Source organism: Syngnathus acus, unplaced genomic scaffold (genome assembly GCF_901709675.1).
Source record: "Syngnathus acus unplaced genomic scaffold, fSynAcu1.2, whole genome shotgun sequence".
NCBI classification, from domain to species: Eukaryota; Metazoa; Chordata; class Actinopteri; order Syngnathiformes; family Syngnathidae; genus Syngnathus; species Syngnathus acus.
Window position 1 is genome coordinate 26,716 of NW_023590250.1, and position 17,551 is coordinate 44,266.

The 17,551-nt window shown below is 44.5% G+C and overlaps 2 long non-coding RNA genes across 2 annotated transcripts; one reads left to right on the plus strand and one right to left on the minus strand.

Moving 5' to 3' along the window:
• Positions 1–2,738: 2,738 nt before the first annotated feature.
• LOC119119326 lies at positions 2,739–3,294 on the minus strand. Its single transcript, XR_005097238.1, has 4 exons — positions 3,227–3,294; positions 3,017–3,116; positions 2,867–2,951; positions 2,739–2,788 (listed from the first exon to the last, which is right to left on the minus strand). It is a non-coding gene; the product is annotated as an uncharacterized LOC119119326 (long non-coding RNA).
• Positions 3,295–7,641: 4,347 nt separating this feature from the next.
• On the plus strand, positions 7,642–17,121 carry LOC119119328. Its single transcript, XR_005097240.1, has 3 exons — positions 7,642–7,654; positions 14,810–14,815; positions 15,748–17,121. It is a non-coding gene; the product is annotated as an uncharacterized LOC119119328 (long non-coding RNA).
• The last annotated feature ends 430 nt before the right edge of the window (positions 17,122–17,551 follow it).

Consider the following 17,551-nt stretch of genomic DNA (forward strand, 5'->3'; position numbering starts at 1 on the left):
TTTCACCCTTTTTTTTCCATCTTGCTGGCCGAAGACCTGGGTAGCGCCTCAGCTACTCGGGGGAGGTTCTGGCAGAGGTGCATTCTCACTTCGCCGTCCTTCGTACCCAATCCAGATTTTATGTGACCTGGTACGGCGGGTTTACTGCGGGGACATGCGTAGGCCCGTGCCTTCCGTTGCCTTCTATCTAACCGACATGGTCGGCGGACCCTTTGGGGAAGGTTTAGCGAGACAAACTCAAAATACCTAACCCTAACCCTAACCGACAGGGTCGGCGGACCCTTTGGGGAAGGTTTAGCGAGACAAACTCAAAATACCTAACCCTAACCCTAACCCTTTCCCTCCTCTGGGAGGGGGGGCTCCCATCGCAATCCCTAACCCTAACCCTAACCCTGACCCTGACCCTAACCCTCTTTGAGCACAGCAATGGAAAGGTCTTAAACCCACCTCCAGGGACAGTCGTCGACTCCGGAGTGGTACATTTGAAGCCTTTTTGCTTATCCATAATCATTGTCATGGTGTTTCCTTTGGAAGGACAAAAATGATTTTTGACCTATTTGCCAGGTACGATTTCTACATGATTAGCCAGGCTGTCACCTTTGGAAGTGTCTCTCCTACCCACTACAATGTTGTGTATGATACAAGTGGACTGAAACCTGACCATATGCAGCGGCTCACCTACAAGCTGTGCCACATGTACTACAATCGGCAGGTAAAAAGTCACCTTAGACTTCATCCCCTCAAATAACAAAGACAAGCCCCAATTCCCATGAAGGTTGGGATGTGTAAAAGGTATATTAAAAAATTACAATGATTTACAAATTCACCGTTCGTTTCCAATTGCACATTCAAGCATTTGACAGTGGATTTCAGGCGAGACCCTTCACCACTTTACCCCTCACTATCCGCAGTAATACTATTCTCTCCACAGACACCTTCAAGTTCCTGGGAACCACAATCTCTCGGGACCTGAAATGGACCGGCCACATAGACTCTGTCCGGAAGAAGGCCCAGCAGAGGCTGTACTTCCTGAGACAGCTCAAGAAGTTCAACCTGCCGCGAGAGCTTCTGAAGACTTTCTACACTGCCATCATCCAGTCTGTCCTCTGCACCTCCATCACTGTCTGGTTTGGATCAGCCTCCAAACAAGACAAGCACAGACTGCAACGGACAATCAGGACTGCAGAAAAGATCATGTACAAGTCTTGGATAGATGGGAGGTTGATGAACCGGGATGGAGTTGCAGAGCTAGGGGATGCCTTGTGAGCTGCTTGGTTCCCCGTTGTGGAGTTTCCAGAGCAGCTTTTCAATGTCCATCGACAAATGCTTGTTCACCTTGGACTCCTTCTGAAGGGATTCTTGCAGCACAGCCTGCTCTGCAAGCAACTGTCTGCAAGTTACAAATACATCAGCTTAAACAACCTGCAAGACCGTCAAAAACACACCACCAATCAAAACAGAAAATGAATGATTATAGATGACCTGAGCGCATGTTCGAAACTTCCTCATGCATTATGTGCATTAACAAGCGGATGAAATTCAAGTGAAGCCGTATTACTTTGCGGAAAGACATCAAGATTCGGGAGGCACACTGTATATGTTATGTTCATAAAATGCGTCAAAATGGATAACCAAACTCTGGGGTAAAGCTACTGTAAGTACACAAGTTTAACCATACACGCGAAGTAAGGAGGGTTCAATTTATCTTTTTGGCCACAGGTGGCAGTAGCAATTTGAAACGCGAAATCCCGTAGAGTGCAGCTTTAAAATGAGCAAGTTCCTAGGGCAGCAAATGTGATCTCCTATGCGCGATGAAGAAGATTGACCACGACTTACTTTGAGAGCATAGAGTATCTCTCAATGCGAGCTTTGAGGTCCTCGTTCTCCTGCTGGACCTTCTTAAGGCTTTCGTCTAACTTCCCATTTTTCTCAAGCTGGCAGACAAAACATGTGAACAATGCAATGCTTGACAGCACGACAATTTTAATTCTTGTATAACAGGTTGTATAACATGCCTTGTCTCTATTCTAGAACTTACCAGTTCATCAATTTGAATCATCTTCTTCTCCTGTTGGTGAATTTGTTTGTTTTTGATATCCAGCACCACCTTGAGGCTTTCCAGCTCTTGCTCCAGATACACAGTGTCCTTCTACAGGGAAAGAACAAGAATTTTCAGGGCTCTTTTGGAACGTTAAAATAAGATCCGAGTAAAGCAGCGGCAACACACATATTGTAAATAATAAAAAAATAAACTTGAGCACTCTTAATAAAGTTCCCTTAATTACATGGTTGACTGCTGAGTGGGTTCTGAATCAATACTGATTGGAATGGAAAAGCAGACTGTCTTCAAACAAATTTGAAAGGGCAGTGTATTCAGAGAATTGGTATTGGGCCCAATTTAGATCATGATGCCAACCATTCAGGGAAATAAATGAATGGTTTGGTTTATGATTCACATAAACATCACGATGCACTAAGCAGTACCTGTCCCACCGCCAGCTCTCTCCGCTTATTCTCCTCTGACGTTAGCTTTTCGAGCAGGTCAACGTTTTCCTGAGTCAGCACTTGAATTTGTGCCTGCAGGAAAAAGGCGGAAAATACGGTAAGTCTATCTGTATTATTCAACTTGCTGATATTCAACTTGCTGATCCGACTTACCTTGCTGCCAATGTTTAAATCTTGCTCCTCTTCTTCCTCCTCATCTTCCTCATCCTCTTCCTCCTCTTCATCCACCTCCTCGTCATCGCCATCATCATCATCATCGTCTCCTGGTTCACCCTCATCATCACTACAAAAAAACAACAACAATTTTGATAATCAACAAAATTGTGTTATAAACACAAATGTAAATTAACTTGAACGTTACCTGAGCGACGTCAGAAGCTCAGCCATGTTGCTGTCTTCCATGAAATCTCTCAGAACTTTGCAGCCTTCCTCTCCCAGACAGTTTCCTGCCAAACACGAGGTTGAGCGTGTTATATGTAGTCACAGCAGAGGCATACACTTTTTCTTTTACCATTTAAATCCAGTTTTTCCATCTGATTCTTGTTCTTGACAGCATGGGCCACAGCCAGTGCAGCATCTTCGGTTATCTCTCCGAATGACAGATTAAGTTCCTGTTTATTGTAACCGAGTATTTGGTTGGTCAGAGAGGAGATGAAGTTTATTTTATCATGCCAGTCTAATAAATTGTAATATACCACAGACAGGCCAAATGAACACTCACCTTCAAGATGGGGAGCCCTTCTGAAACCGTTTCAGCGATCGCTGCGGCTCCAACTGGGCGCACCAACCCACTTTATCAAACGATTAACAAACTTAAACTACAAACTCCTAGGAAGACAGGATTGCCAGACGCAAACCTGCATTTAGTACTTGAACCCAAGTACAAGATGCCATTGGAGGCTCACCAACCTGCAACAAAGTTTTTTTTGGGGGGGGGGGGTTAAAATGTTTACTCTAAGCAGAGAAAATGATTCTGGTAGCACTAAATGTGAAAATGAACTGTTTCAAACTGTAAATAAAATATATACATAATGAAGGCGCTTACATCAGCAAGGAGAAAAAGTGAATCTTCTTGCTCTTTGAAGTGTGCCAACATCACAAGCATCGCTGATAGGCCATTAGTTCCTTCTCGGTCCTCCTTTGGAGCTTCCTTCAGGGCAGCTCTTACTTCCTTCCCCCACCTTCTAATCTGACTTCTGAAGAAATCCAGAACTCTTCTACTTTTTTTCTCCAAGTCTTCATTCAGTGTTGTGCATATGTCAACATTGGTGAGAGTGGTGAAGTGTGACAATAAAAACTTCGGTGAAAACAGGAACGGCCACTCTTTACCCACATTCGGAATACTTGGGGGAGGATTTGCGTTGATATATTCCCGCTGTTTGGCATAAGTGATTGCCATTAGGTCTTCGACTCTTCCTCTCTTTTCGTCCGTCATGCTGTGCACCGACGTGAGCCACAAGGTGCTGCGTAGTGAGACTGTGCTCAACTCTATGGAGAACCTGAGGCAGAAGTGTGGATCACAGAACTTCAGTCAAATCTAATGATGATGGCCCCAATGAAAAATTATTTGCCCAGCCCTGAAATGGGAATAACTGGCTAACCTGTCTAATACTCACATATTGTTCAGTAATACCATTTTTGTATAGCATATAGCATATATGGATCATGTATAAAGCTCCAATTACACTCACATAGTTAAGAAATTTGAACTTGACTTACCCCAGGCGGCCCAGGATCCTGACCACGTGCTCTGCCTCTTGATCGCGAGCGTCCGCGAACGGGCATTTTCTCTTGACTGGCCATTTCCCCTCAATCTCAAAGTTTCCTCAAATAAAGATTTTAAAAATTAACATTCTACACAAGAGTCCACCGGGCACACTTCGCCAAGCGTTCGAACACGAGCATCAATGAAAACATTTAACTATCAATCGTGGTTTGCTGTTTAGTAGGCCCCAGTTCGCACCTGCTCATTGTGACAGTCCTGACAACTGTGCTAACCTTAGCTAATTTAAATAAATACCACGACAGCCACAAGTAAAGCTATAAAACCCAATATCTATCCAATGCGCATTTGACGGCATCATCGGGCCACAATACATTTCAATATTCATGTAGGTTAAATGATGAATCAAAAAGGCGATTAGTCCAATAATTCTATTTCGATACCTCGCCATAACAAACAAATAACAGAAATAAAGCATTTACGTTCAAAGTTCCGATACATGATATACATGTTGTTTCGCATACTTACGCACAAACAACGAAGTCTGTCGACGAACTAAACATTCTGTGGTCTATTTAACAAGTTGGCGATCATTGATGTGGCGCATTTGCGAGATGAGCCTTGCAAAATCATTCCGCGTGCAACATACTGTAGGTCGCCGCGTTAACCATACTTCAACAAAATTAGTTTGCAAATCAAATATGCCTTTATTTAGAATTTAATCAAATACGATACGAAGTCCGGCAAAATGTTATTTCCGAATTGTTTGCGGAACTATTTGTTTTCAGCGCAGTAATCCGTTTAACACATTGTTGTCAAACTCAAGGCCCGGGGGCCAGATACGGTCCACCACATCATTTGATGTGGCCCGCGAAGACAAATTGTGCATCAAATTCGTGTGTCATTACTAGAATTGCAAATTGTCTTCACTTTTCACAATATCTTTTTTTCAAATATTTGACCAGTTTTACTCGTCTGATTTGAAACGAGTTATTTGTCAGTTTGTGTTGTAGCTTGCACTGTATATAATACGAGGTCTCATACATTTATTTGGGTTGACAGTCATAATGGCCCTCCGAAAGAAGCAAGGGCATTGTCAAATTTAACAATTGTGCAGTTGGTGCGTTTGCAGGTACAGCAGCAATGCAAGCAATTTCATTCATTGGCAGTATATGCAAAGATGCACTCCTGGAAACACCTTTAAATCATAAACATACACAGGCTATTACAAAGCTGAGATCGTCTGGTATAAATTCAATTCAATTCAAATCTTCTGTTGAAGCATATCAACATATTGGTGTCAATGTGTAAATTTTTGGATGAAGGAATCTATAATAATAATGATAGGTAATAAGGGGATGGATTGGATGGATGGATGGATGGATGGATGGATGTGTTTCAAGTTAAAACCAATAACAAAACTATATACCCTTTCTATGACAATTGAAGAAAAATATGCCATAGTTCATTTTAAAAAGTACAAAGCAAAAACAACAACAATACTACATGCATACTACATGTTCCTTTCATCTGTCATTCATAACAAAGTCCCAAATACTTGAACTCTTCCACCTGGGCAGGATCTCATCCCCGAGCAATAAAGGGCACTCAACCTCACCGACTGAGTACTATGGTCTCAGATGTGGTAGTGCTGATTCTTATTTCACACTCAGCTGCCACCTGTTCCAGTGAAAGTTAAAGATGAGGAACCCCAAAAATAAACCAAAGTAACAAACAACACTTGGACTCAAATGCTAAAACCTTTAAAGTCATGTGCAAATTCGGGTTACATCCCCACTAGGTAGGAATAAAACTCTGTAGCACACTCAGGACCTCCTGGAAATCCACACTGGGTTTACAATTCATACCGTTGTAATATGATGTCCGTCCTTACACACAATTCAATCCACAAGGGGAAATATCAAACCCATTAATCTTTCATTAAGCTTGCCAGATAAAAAAGAATCGCTTAAAGTATCTTTCGTTACCATCAGTGCAAGTGTAGAAACCCCCTGCTAACATCAAAGGCTTCTCAAAGAAACACAGCAGAGAGTCAGTTCATAATTGAGGACACATCGTTTGACGCGATGGTGCCATCCATCCTTGATGGTGTGTTATTGTCAAATATTGTTTGTTTTTTAATCTCCATCGCAGACCGAATATCATGCGGAGGCCGCCATGACAGTATGTGTAACTGCATCTGAGGCCGTATTTCAGCTCAAAGAAAAATGTTCCGCCTCATTGATCACCGTTAATAGGCATGAACAAAAATATACTTTGAGCTGAAATACTGCCTCAGGCCTCAGATGCAGTTACAGTATGCGCAAAACGGATGCGCAAGACACGTCAGCTATATAAAGAGCGAGAGTTCAGTTCTCTACCTATTAGTTTCAATTCACAGTTTAATTAGCAGTTTCAATCAGCAAATAACAAAATGCGTATTACAGGTCGGTAATATTTTATTCACAACACTTTGCCTTGTTCCTTTCTTCTCTCGGCTGTTCACTTCAAACACGCTCCATACGAACACAATGCTCTCGTATCAGACGCTTGCTCGATCACCTGCTCGTTTGCTGTCACAATGTACCCTACGCAAATCCGAAACATTTTCCTCCGCTATCGAGTTTTGCTAGCGCATGCGCAGTGATACTGACCGGCCAGAATAACATCCGGTTGTTCCCAAAGATGATCTTTTTCCGAAATCATTTTAGTTTACGGACTTAAGTAGGAGTCAAAATTTGGGTGCGTATTATACATGGGTACAGGCTTTTTTCCAGCATCGACATGCCATTTTTAGTATTATGCACGGGGGCGCATTTTGCATGGAAAAACACGGTATAGTGAGACACAAACCGCAGCTGTTATTCAAAGCGATGAGATCATGAGTCTCGCCAGGTATAAAAGATGCGATGCCTGGCAGACTGGAGCAAGCATCTAACATCTTTGCCTTTGAGCCACTCGAATATTTGGAGGAACTTCATTCTGACATCAGTTGAATAAAATCGTTTCCCAATCAGCCGCGTGTCACTGAAGTTTACCTTCTCTGAGCCAGCCACCTTCTACCAAGTGTTTTTTGGAGACCAGCGGAGCAGCGAAGACAATTCACCACACGTGTAAGAAAAACATTTTGTGCACGTTTAAAAAAAAAAAAAAAAACTCAAATAGATGTTAATAGTTCCACATTGTGTTTCCATTGAGAGGACCTGTGAAACAACGCCGTTGCGTCCTGCCCAACCACGGTTTCCTCAAGCAGCTCAAAGCTCCGGACGTCACATTGCAAGAATAGAAACTGAGACTAAAACACAATAGAATAGAAGATCTTTATTTGTCATTGTCACAGTACAAATGACACATTTTCTATGTGCCCTCTCTGGATCCATTGGCCCATTGCAGCCTGGTCGTTCTGGAAGAGGGATCCTCACATCTGTAGTCTTTTCTCAAGGTTTCCCCCAAGTAGTTTTGTTGTTTGTTGTTTTCCTGCCCTCCTGGGAATTTAAGATCAGGGGATGTTCGAGAATTGTCAATTTGTTTTGTACATGTGAAGCCCTTTGAGACTTGCCTGTGATTTAGGGCTATATAAATAAACTTGACTTGACAGATCAACAGTCTTAATTAGGATCTATTTTAAAAGACTCTATTAATATAAATAAGAAGCAGTCTATGAGGTTGAGACTGTGTACTGAAAGTAAACAACTCTTTATGAAATGTCCTTAATGATCTCAAGTACAATTTAAGTGTTACTAGCAAGCCAAAGTAAAAAACAAAACTGTGAAGAAAAATGTGGGATATCCAACACTTTTTTTTCATTTTATGAACCTATGAACGGCTGAACAAAACAAACCCCTAAACAGACACTAAGAAAAACTTGTCCTGAATATGAATTAAAACTAATTGCAGTTAAAAAACCCAAACTAAAACCAAAATAAACAAAGTATAATGACAAATACATACTATTGTCATCCCGAGGCTGGTTAACTATATTTTCAAATTCAGTACTATAACTAAAATATGGAATTTCTCACTATAGTAAAGAAAGGGGTTTCAGCATCTCAATTAAAAAGGTACATACTAGAATAGAATTATCATTGACGCAGCACCTCGGAGTCTGCTCAAATAGAAGGTGAGAACGTCATGGATCATTGCTCATCTCCCAAGACACTCAGAATCCTCAATAGTCTTAGACTTAGACAAACTTTATTGTCATTTTGTCAACACTAGGTGTACACACAAACGAATTTCGTTGCATACGGCTTTAAAAAGATTAAAAGATTAAAGTCCCAATGATCGTCACACACACACCTGGGTGTGGTGAAATTTGTCCTCTGCATTTAACCCATCCCCGTGTGATTTTAATCCATCCCCTGGGGGAGAGGGGAGCAGTGAGCAGCAGCGGTGCCGCGCTCGGGAATCAGTTGGTGATCGAACCCCCCAATTCCAACCCTTAATGCTGAGTGCCAAGCAGGGAGGCAATGGGTCCCATTTTTATAGTCTTTGGTATGACCCGGCCGGGGTTTGAACCCACAACCTTCCAGTCTCAGGGTGGACACTCTACCACTAGGCCACTGAGCTCAACAATGTAGTGGTATTGCGGCTGGTTAAAAAGTGACATTCTATATAAAAAGACGAAATAAGATAAGTATAAAGTACAAAGTGCAGCAGTGATAAAGTATGTAAACAGTGCAGGAGACAAAAGCAGTATTTACAAGTGTGCAGAGGAATGCTACGTTTGAATGTTCAACAGTCTGACGACAGCAGGGAAAAAGCTATTGCAGAACCTGGTGGACCTGCAGCGGATGCTGCGAAACCTCTTCCCAGAGGGCAGCAGGGAGAACAGTCCATGGTGGGGGTGTGATGGGTCACTGATAATATTACGGGCTCGGGACACGCAGCGCTGGGATGACAAGTCCTGAATGGAGGGAAGAGGAGCCCCGATGATCCTCTCTGCTGTCCTCACCACTCTCCTCGGGTTCTTCCAATCGGAGGCGCTGCAACCTCCACACCACACCGAGAGACAGCTTGTCAGAATGCTCTCTATGGTGCTTCGGTAGAACGTCCTCATGATGGGTGGGGGCAGGTGGGCTCTCCTCATCCTCCGCAGGAAGTAAAAGCGCTTCTGTGCCCTCTTGACCAGTGTTGTGGTGTTCACAGTCCAGGTGAGGTCGTCTGTGATGTGGACTCCCAGGAATTTAGTGCTGCTGACCACCTCCACAGCTGAGCTGTTGATGATCAGTGGAGCGTGGTGAGGCTGGTTCTTCCTGAAGTTGACGATGATCTCCTTCGTCTTCTCCACATTCAGGATCAGGCTATTTTCTCTGCACCAGCCCACCAACTGCTCCACCTCCTCTCTGTAGTCCAGGTCGTTGTTGTCCCTGATGAGGCCCACCACCGTTGTGTCGTCTGCAAACTTCACGATGTGATTGGTGGTGAACCTGGGGGCGCAGTCGTGTGTCATCAGGGTGAACAGCAGGGGGCTCAGGACGCAGCCCTGAGGGGAGCCTGTGCTGAGGGTGATGACATCTGAGGTGTTCTGTCCGACCCGGACTGACTGAGGTCTGTTGGTGAGGAAGTCTAGCAGCCAGTTTCGAAGGGGGGTGCTGAAGCCCAGGTGTTCCAGTTTTTCCACCAGATGTTGTGGAATGATGTGTTAAACGCTGAGCTGAAGTCCAGGAACAGCAACCGCACGTGGGTGTTCCTCTCCTCCAGGTGAGCCAGTGACTCTGTCAGGTTCCCACGTCACCTGACTTCCAGCCGAGCCCGACCCATGTAATTGCTAGCACCTGCTACAGCTCGTTAGGCTCCCCATTTAACCTCTCTGTGTTCTGCCAGTAGTTGTCAGTTCGTCTGATTACCCTGCACGTGATACTGCTGCCTTTTTGTCCCCGGACCAAACTTTGTAGCCAACTGCTTCCTTGAACTTCGACCACGCTCCAGATCGCCGCCTGTCCTGACTACTTGCTTGACCTTCGACCACGCTCCAGATCGCCGCCTGCCCTGACTACTTGCTCGTTCTACGTCCCCGTTTTCCCTCTCACCATTAAAGGATCGTGCTGCACTTGGTTCCCTGTCTTTGTTGCCTGACAGAACGAACTGACCAGAAATGCAACCAGCGCACGATTCCCTAGACATGGCCCGCTTGACCCACACGGAGTGGGAGCTCGGCAAGACCACAGAGGAGATGGCGGCGTTAACTAGGGTCGTCCAGCAGCGGCACCATCAGCTCCACCAGGAACTGGTAGAGGCTCTCAGGGACCACAGAGACTTGGCTCCTCTGGCTGCTGCAGATCGGTTTGCGCCAACTCTGTCCACATCCGTGCCGCTCAGCCCCGCCGATCAGCCCACCGTTATGACCACGCCCCGTCCTGCCTCGGCACCCGGGCAGTACGTGGACGTCCCTGAGCCCAGACTCAGCAACCTCGCGAGGTTCGACGGTGACCCCAAGTACGTCCGGGCCTTTCTGACGAACTGCCGCGTCTTGTTCGACCTCCAGCCCGTCACATTTGCCACGGAACCAGCCAAGGTGGGTTTCGTGCTCACTCACCTGACGGGCGAGGCATGGCTGTGGGGAACGGCAGAATACGAGCGGCAGGGACCCGCCTGTTCGTCGTTTGACGCCTTCGCCGCTGAGATCCTGCGCGTGTTTGACTTGGGCTCCGCCTCGGAGGACGCCTCCACAGAGCTCCTCACGCTGCGCCAAGGCAGCAGGTCCGTCGCCCAGTACGCCATCCGGTTCCAGACGGTGGCGCGTCGTAGCGACTGGAACACCCCGGCTCTCGTCGGTGCCTTCATCCACGGACTCGCGGAATATATCAAGGACGAGTTGGTGTCCTGCGAGCGCCCACAGACCCTTGAAGTGGCCATGGACCTGGCAGTACGGGTGGACCGGCGGATCCAGTCGAGGCGACGCGAGGAGAGGAGAGTGTCTCCGCCCCCCCGTCGCCGTGACATCAGCCCGACACCTCGGGTGTCAGGGAGAGCACCGTTTTTTTCACCTGACCTGTCGTCCGCCAGGGACCCTGTCCACGTAAGTCAGCGCGCCTTTACTGCTCCTCACACCCAGCCCAGCTGGTCAGAACCGATGGAGATCGGACGCACCTCTCTCTCTGTGAGGAAACGCAGTCAGCGCATCAGAGAGGGGCTTTGCCTGTACTGCGGGGGTGAGGGTCACTGGGTGGTCTCTTGTCCGACGAGACCTAAGGACACCCGCCAAGCAGGGATCCGTGTGGGGTCGGTTTTCTTGCCCCCCACTACCTGTCGCGAGTCCCTGTCCCAGAACCACTACTCGACTCCAGCCCGCGCCCTTGCCTCTCGGCCCTCCGCTTCTCCAATCCGTGGGCAGCGGCCGCGGGTCCGGTCTCGCCGTCGGCCGCAGCGGATGGCCCGGGCCCTTACTCCGCTGCCGTTGCGACGTCCGCAGCCGGGTTCTGCTCCGGTGGGCGGGGTGTTAGGGTCTGACCGGCTTCCTGCTCGGAGTCGTCCGGTAGGGACCCGTCCGGTTCCCGCGCCGGCCCCCTGGTCGGCGTCTCCCGATGCCGCTGCTGGGAAGGTGGACTGGGCGGTAGTGCCGCCTGATGACGGGGCTTGGGCGACATGTTCTGATTCGGACTATTGACTGCCGCACGTCTTGGGTTCCCCCCCTCCCGCCCGGTCTCCTGCTCCGTCTTGGGGTTCTGTTTTTGGGACGGGGGGCCGTCCCTTGGGGGGGGTTCTGTCAGGTTCCCACGTCACCTGACTTCCAGCCGAGCCCGACCCATGTAATTGCTAGCACCTGCTACAGCTCGTTAGGCTCCCCATTTAACCTCTCTGTGTTCTGCCAGTAGTTGTCAGTTCGTCTGATTACCCTGCACGTGATACTGCTGCCTTTTTGTCCCCGGACCAAACTTTGTAGCCAACTGCTTCCTTGAACTTCGACCACGCTCCAGATCGCCGCCTGTCCTGACTACTTGCTTGACCTTCGACCACGCTCCAGATCGCCGCCTGCCCTGACTACTTGCTCGTTCTACGTCCCCGTTTTCCCTCTCACCATTAAAGGATCGTGCTGCACTTGGTTCCCTGTCTTTGTTGCCTGACAGACTCTTTGCCAAGTGACTGAGCAGGCAACAGGGTTAGGTGTGGGCTACTGTGTGCCTGATTACGTTTGCCATGCGAGAGAATTTTTGGCCACAAACTGAGCATGAAAAAGGTTTCTCACCAGTGTGGGTTCTTGTGTGCCTTTTTAAATTGCCCCTCTGACTGAATTTTTGGCCACAAAGTGAGCATGAAAAAGGTTTCTCACCAGTGTGGGTTCTGGTATGACTCTTTAAGGTTCCCTGCTGAGAGAATTGTTGGCCACAAAGTGAGCATGAAAAAGGTTTCTCACCAGTGTGGGTTCTTGTGTGCATTTTTAAATGTGCCTCCTGACTGAATTTTTGGCCACAAAGTGAGCATGAAAAAGGTTTCTCACCAGTGTGGGTTCTTGTGTGCGTTTTTAAATGTGCCCCCTGACTGAATGTTTGGCCACAAAGTGAGCATGAAAAAGGTTTCTCACCAGTGTGGGTTCTTGTGTGCATTTTTAAATTGCCCTCCTGACTGAATTTTTGGCCACAAAGTGAGCATGAAAAAGGTTTCTCACCAGTGTGGATTCTTGTGTGCACAGTTAAATTTCCCCTTCGACTGAATTTTTGGCCACAAGTTGAGCAGGAAAAGGTTTTCTTTTTTGTGTGCATTTTCATGTGTTGTTTCAAAACACTGTTATTAGCACAACATTTCCCACACTGAGAACATTGCCTGTGTTTGTTTTGAGACTCATCATCAGAAGCAGCAGTAGCAGCAGCAGCAGGAACATGTGACGACACGTCATCACTATCTGATGGTGGAGCTGCTTGTGATCCTCCACAGTGGTCTCCATCACCTTCTCTAGTCATTTGTTGACTTGAGCTGCAGCTTGGAGGCTCCGCCTGTTAGGGTTTGCAGAATATCTTCATCGTATGATTATGTTGGAATGTAACCTGTAATAATTTACCTAGCTTGTCCTGTCTTAACAAAAGTAGTAGACCAAAGTCCTAAGATCTTTTCACCTGATTGACTAGCTGCAGAGGAAGCAATCAAAGTTGCTTGGTTTACACAAAGTCGCAAAAGGCCCCCTGCTATGCTTTGATCAGCAGGGAAGCGGCTTCACCCCATCCTGTGTTCCCACACCCCCACTTTCAACCCCACTCTGTTTCTCTCAATAAATATGCACCTGATGAGGCCTGAGTCAGACTTCATTCGACCATCGCTGTAAGCACAGCGACGAGTGAACTCTCCGCCTGCAGGTGTCTGAAACGACTAACTTGTCTCCAGTGTGGTTCTTGCAAAATAAGTTAGAGTGAGCACTACCCCAACACCGCCCCTTTGCTCACCTCATGTTGACCCTTATCTAAACTCTTCACAGGAACGCCAGTCAATGGTATCTTGCAAGCATCCTCCTCTTCTTCCTTTTTAATGTCGCAGGAGTCTTCTCCCTCCTCTTTATTACAAGGCTGCTCCGGCTCTTCCTCCTCTTTTATGGTGCAAAGAAACTTCGGCTCCATTTGTTCATTGAAGTGATGGACCTCTTTGCCCACATCTTCCTCTTTAATGCGAGTGCGCTCTGGCTCCAGCTGCTTAGGATGAATAGCTTCACCGATGTCTGCAAAACAAGACAAACACATAAGAAAGTTACAGTTGAAGAGAAACTGGTCAAAACTATACAAGGACTTTTTCAATCTGCCCATCACACGTGATTTGAATAGAATTCTACGAAAAAAAAACACCGGAAGAGGATTCATAATAGAAACTAGACGTGTACTAACCTGCTCTGCGCAACACAGCATAAGGCTGCAGCCAAAGATGTTCCTGTCGTCGACGACTACGGTCCTTTTCCTCCACGTACTTTGCTGTGGTCCTTGCAGACATTTCCGCACTGCAATAACAACACTTGTTCAACGATGTTTGGCGAACAAAGGTGTTTTTCTTTTTGGCAGCGGCGAGCGAGCTGTTCGTTAAAGTAATTGAATATAGGTTATCTCGTATCTACGCAATAGTATTTTGTGTTGTGTTAGATCAGGGGTGTCAAACACATTTCACATTGTGGGCCACACGTGGCCTCGGTAGATGTCAAGTGGGCCGGACCGTTGAAATAACCATAGTCTGCAATAAATAACCAAAATATTATGCCTTTCCTTTTTTCGGTGTAAAGAAGCACAAGAACATTAGGAAAATGTTGAAATTTAATGAACATTCTGTTGGATTTGGTCCACAATTTAGGGAGCGCTATCTGCGCCTCACGGCAAAAGCCATTGCCAATCACTTGTTATCCAATTTACTCACTGCATGCTCGTTTAATTTCTTCAGATTTAGGAAAATGCAAACACACTGAAGCAGAAATTAGACTTACACAGGTTGGTTGAGTTCAATCATAATTCTTGTTAAGAAAGCTCTGTTTTCAGGAAAGTACAATACAGCGCTGGGCCTTTCAAGAGCAGAAAGTCTCCATTCAGAAAAGGTTCAAGGTTCTTTGGTCAGCTTATATTCAGTTGGTGTGGGGCGAGTTTGATGGGTGATGAGTCGTTGGGGTGGGGCGAGTTCGCAGTAGAGTTTGATTCAATGGGAGTGGGTGCTGGTTACGGACGATTCGGTGTGTGTGTGGGGGCTGCCGTCTTCCATCCTGTCTTTCGGCCTTGGTGATCATCTTTGGCCGAGTCCTTGGCTGTCTCCTTCTGGCACCAGCTGGTTTTATCTCCAAGTGACCTTCCTGTAAACATTCTGCTCCATTCCTACACTGTCGCACCTCATCCATTCGTCATTCTTTCAATTTTGTCATTTTGTACGAATTTAGGTGAGCTTTTTGGCTGTCACATCATTAACATCCAGCTTTATCTCTAGTTTCAAATTAGTTCTGTGATTACCAAAAAGTATTACTCTTGTTTTGCTTAGGTTTAAGGATAATTTATTGCTGTCCAACCATACCTTTAATTTGCTTAATTCATTATTTATTAGTGTTGTTAAGGTGTGTAAATCACTACCAGAACAAAAAATATTTGTGTCATCTGCAAACAAAACCATCTTCAAAATATGTGATACCTTGCATATATCATTTATATATAATATAAAAAGTTTAGGGCCCAACACTGACCCCTGAGAGACGCCACAACTAATGTCCAACCACGTTGAACAAGTGTCACCCAACTTCACAAACTGCTTCCTTTTTGTGAAATAGCTCTTGATCCATTCTAACGGTTTCCCCCTGATGCCATACCGATGTAATTTATTGAATAATATTTCATGATTTATTGTGTCAAATGCCTTTCTTAGATCAATGAATATCCCAACTGTATATTGTTTTAGGTCTATTGCGTTAGTAATTTCCTCCACTGAGTCAATTAGTGCCAGTGATGTTGCTCTGTTGGATCTAAATCCATATTGACTTTCAGTGAGTATTTTATATTTATCTATAAATTTGTCCAGTCGTTTATTGAAAAGTTTTTCCAGTATTTTAGAAAATTGTGATAGTAATGATACAGGTCTGTAGTTTGTGAAGTGGTGTTTGGTCCCGGTTTTATACAAAGGTATGATTTTTGCTATTTTCATTTTATCTGGAAATATACCGATCTGAAATGATAGGTTACAGATGTATGTTAATGGTTTAGAGATCCCCTCAATCACTCGTTTTACGGTAATCATATCAATGTCATCACAGTCTTTGGATGTCTTGTTTGTGCATTGGGAGACTATCTTTATAATTTCCTTCTCATCCGCTGCTTTGAGGAACATTGAGCTCAGATTCCTATCTATTAAACTATTACACTGCTCCTCAGTTGTTACTGAATCTGGTATTTGTTTGGCCAGATCAGGTCCCGTATTTACAAAGAATGTATTGAAGTTATCAGCCACTTCTTGCATATCATACTTCTCAGTATTCCTGATAATAAAATATTTAGGATAATTAATTTTTTTAGAGCCATTTTTTATTACAGTATTCATTATATTCCATATTTCTTTGGTGTTATTTTTATTATCATTTAATATTTTACTATAGTATTCTTTTCTAGCAGCTCTTTTAATATTAGTTAGTTTATTCTTATATTGTTTATATTTATTTTCTGACTCTTTAGTTCTCTGTCTTATAAATTCTCTGTAAAGTGTATTTTTCTTTTTACAGGCATTTTGTAAGCCCTTTGTGATCCAGGGATGATCTACATACTTTAGTTTCCTATTATTTACTTTTACAGGACAGTATTTGTCATAAAACCTTTTGAAAATTTTTAAGAATTCCTCATATGCACAGTTAATATTATTTTCATTGTATATAATATCCCAGTTTTGTGACATTCAACCATTTTTAAATGCGTTTATTGTTTCTTCTGTTTTAATTCTTCTGTATTCCTGTTTTTTGGCCGGTTGGATAATTTTATAGTTGTCATCAAAAACCATAAAAACTGGCAAATGGTCACTGATGTCGCTGACTAATAACCCACTTATGGTGTTGTTTAAAATGTCATTTGTGAATATATTATCAATAAGAGTGGCACAGTGAGAAGTTATTCTGGTTGGTCTAGTGATTTTTGGATACAAGTTCATGCTATATATTGTGTTAACAAAGTGTTCGGTCAGTTTGTGCTTGTTTGGATTGAGTAAATCAATGTTGAAGTCCCCACAGATGAAAATTGTTTTGCAACAGATTTTTGAAAACACCTCCTCCATCCATTCTGTGAACAGTTCAATGCTAGAACCTGGTGTCCGATATATACAGCTAATGATCACATTTTTCTTTTTTTCCTTGAGTATTTCAATTGTTATGCATTCCAATATGTTGTTAACTACCATTGACATATCCTTTATCACCCTGACGTTTAATGTCTTTTCCACATAGATCGCAACTCCTCCTCCACCTTTGTTTTGTCAATCTATGTGTATAAAGTCACATCCCTCCAGCTCAAAGTCCGCCCCTTTTACTGTGTTGATCCATGTTTCCGTTATTGCAATAATGTTGAATGGGCGAGTAAACTGATGAAGATAATCCTTAATGTTTGTAAAGTTGGCATACAGACTCCTACTGTTAATATGTATAATAGACAGTTTGCTATCTTTATTGATTCTATTAAATTCTTCATCAGTATAATAACTGCAGTTATTGTTGATTGAGTTAAAGAAGTTGTTATCCGGGTCTATATCATGTTCCATATCCAGTGAACTGTGGTCAGTGTATTGAAATGATTGGAGTTCCAGTTTGTCGTGTTCACTAATCCTCTGAGTTATGTTACTGTTGTCTTCAGGTGTAGATGCTTGATTTCTTTCGCTGTGTGTCATGGTTGTGAGTAGAGTTTA